Source organism: Pinus tabuliformis, chromosome 5_1 (assembly GCF_031772625.1).
Source record: "Pinus tabuliformis cultivar Carrire ecotype Pingquan chromosome 5_1, CPIR1, whole genome shotgun sequence".
Classification (NCBI taxonomy): Eukaryota; Viridiplantae; Streptophyta; class Pinopsida; order Pinales; family Pinaceae; genus Pinus; species Pinus tabuliformis.
This window is the reverse complement of record NC_142305.1, coordinates 569,749,949-569,753,322: the sequence shown is the minus strand read 5'-3', so window position 1 is coordinate 569,753,322 and position 3,374 is coordinate 569,749,949.

The following is a 3,374-nucleotide window of genomic DNA, read 5'->3' as shown; positions in this document are numbered from 1 at the left end:
TTCTAGCTCATAGAGACAGGAGCTAGAGAGACAACAAAGTGTTGAAGTGTCATCCTTCAGGCCCCCAGGAAATGAGAACCTAGATATTAAAAATAAATTCAAAGAAATGAAGGCTAAGAATGAGCCATTGAGGATCCAGGTCTACGATCAGTATTTGAAGATGGCCCCCACCAATCAGAATAGGTTGATGTCAGCCTATGACATCAAAGAAGGTAAGATGCTAGTGAGATTTTTCAAACCCAAAGTACAACAGCCTCAATCAGTTGCAGATTACCTCAAAACCAATTTTGAGGTCATGGCTAAAGACATCCACTCCTTAGATCAAATTGAGATAGGCAAGCAGACAGGAGAGATGGTATATTCAACATTGACTAGTAAAGCTATTGTGGAGTACTAAAGAAGGTATGTTTTTGGTAATTATTTCAGCATCTTTTCATTAGAACTTACAAACCTTTTTGCATCATGAACTCAGAAAACAATAAGGAATTGTAATAAAACATGTGAGATTAATATGCAAGACGAAAACACTGGCAATTGTCATTTCCTTATGCAGGAAGGAGGACAAACGAGAATTTGCCGTTCCAAAAGAAAGGACAAGGACGGGTTAACCGTTGTCCCTTTGATGGGAGACCGTATGCAAACAAGGCAAAGAAAATCAAAGCGAATCAGCCTTGGAAAGGAAGTGGAGATATCAGCTCGGCGTAGGAAAGGAAAGAGATGACTGAGGACTAACGGTTCGGCGAATCCCTTAGGATCCTTGATCCTGAGGGATCGTTGTTTTATCTATTTCTGCACTTAGATATCTCCGCCTTCACCCTTATAAAAGGGGCAGCACTGTTAGCTCGAGAGCAGGAGTTGGTTATGTTTTATGTAATTTCCTTTAAGATCAAACTTTGATCATCGAGTCTCATTAAGAACCGATCTATTGTAATTTCGCTTTATGCATTAATACAAACTTGGTCACTATTTCATCTCTGAGTCTGGAATAACTTCAAGCGGTGTACCCTTCGAGCCTAAGGGCCTGGCCCTGGAGGACACTTGCTCCTGTACTATTACGTTTGGTTTATGCGTGGTTTGCTTATGAGCATGATTTGGTAATCTAATGTGTTTTGTTAGTTTATATCACATGCTTTCTTATGTTTACTTTACTGAGACAAAACTATTGCATTGACTCTGCAACGTATCACTGTTCTTCTAAGTGTTGATACAATACTGTCAGTGTTTACAGAATATTGTTGCTATTCAATTACAGAGCCTCTATGCCATGCACTTATTCATTGGTATTACGGAATTCATCTTAGAGATTATGTTCTTTGCGATTGTGGACCTATAAACATGTTGTTCCATTCTGAAATGCAGTCGTAATCTTTTATAACTAAGAGTGATAACTGGTTTACCAAGATCAGGTTACTATTAAGGTGTGCCGTGTGCATATATGGTTTTGAAGTATTGTTCTATAATTTATCATTAATCAGTGTTATTCCATTTTGGTGTGTTGTTCAATTCGTCCTTAAGAGTGAAGGATTGCCATTCAATTCCTGTAGATCATGGTTCGTGCATTTGATCTTGTAGACTAAGGTGTTACTGCTTGCTAGACTTAGTTGCTATTATAGTTTCCTGTTTGCTGTTCTGTTGTTCTATTTCAGGTTTGCTGTTCCATTTCAGATTTGCCGTTCCATTTCTTATTTCGCTGTTCCATTTCCTACTTGTCGTTCTATTTCCTGTACTTTGTTATTTTGGTGTGAAAAATGATCCAAGGCTGTAGTGAGCACTGACATTTATTTTCTAGCTCGCAGATCCACGATCTGTTCTCTGATTTACCTTAGTTCCATCAGTTTATAAAAGGATGAGTTACTGCTACTGAACCCTTGACTGATAACTTGCTTAGTTTTCTGAATGAGTAATTTAATCTTTTGAAGTAGTTTATTGTAAATAAGCATCCATTTACTCTTGTATTTCTGAACACTGTACTACTAGCATTACTCTGACAAATGATAGCCTCAGACTGAGACACTCTTTGAAATAACAAAACGTTCCTGGATTGACAACTAATGTGAGGTAATTAGAGGTGAAAGAGACCCTTTTTATAGCTCCACATTTTGGCGCCGTTGCCGGGGAAAGAGTGTAGCCATTTGTTCTTTTACCAGAGTAGTGTATGAACCTGTTAGGGAAGAATTGGGTTTTGAAAACGGAAGGTAAGAACCTACGTGTGGAGCATGTGACAGCCCTGCTCCCCTTCCCGCTTTCCTACAAATTTGCTGCTGTTTTGTTTGGGTAGAATCCAGTAGTTTATTGGTGTGCATGACTAAGCAGAAAAAGCCAGAAAAGAATTCCAAACCTCTACCCAAGCCAGAAAAAGTTAAGGGGCTGGTGACCCTTGGTCGATCAACCTTCATAGACAAAATCATCAAGAAAGCAGAATCTCAGCCTTCAGTAGGACCTAGAAAATTTATTTCTAGACAGCCTACTAGTTCCCTTCAGGCCACAGGATCACCATCTATAGCCTTTGCTGAGGTGCATAGTCAAACTGAAGAGCAGGACTTTCAAGAAATTGAAAATTCTACTCCAGAACTATTTCAAGAAGGGAATTTCAGCAATCTTTGTGAAGGAGGAGGAGAAAGAGGAGAAACTAAGGAAATAAGGTCTCCTCTTGGGGCAACTCAGCCATTAAATAGCCCAGACAAGGGAAGTGCTGCAAAAATCATTGTTGAAGAAACTCAATCTCCTCAGACATTAGGCACTCTTATTATCCCAGACAGAGGAAGTGTTATTAAAACCAATCCTGTTAAAGCCATTCCTTCTCAACCTAGGAATACCCTCCTAGATATCCCAGAAGGCTATTGGCATATATTCGACCAAATGGCTCAAAACCAGCCAAACACCCAAACCTCTACATTGCAATACCCCATAGTGGATACTGCAGCAAATGGTCCCATGAAAGCAATCCCTCTTCAACATATCCCTACATTCCACGGTCTTACATCAGAAGATCCGGATGCATTTCTATTTGAGTTCGATGTGCTGTGTAGGGGATATGATTACACCACCGACCCCTAGAAACTAAAATTATTTCCCTCTACATTAAAAGGGGCTGCCTTAAGATGGTTTATGGGATTAGGTGGCGGGGTTATAAATAATTAGGATAAAATGAAAGAATCTTTCCTAAAGAAATATCAGGACTATTACAGGTCTAGAGAACTGAAGGATGAAATATTCTAGATGGTAGCTAGACCAAATGAAACATTAGAGAAGTATGTGGAACGTTTTCAGTATAATCTTCAAAGATCTCCTTATGCATCACTACCTTTACCTGATAATGTGCTAAAAATAGCATTAATCAGGGGCATGAAGGAACAATGGATCGAAACATTAAA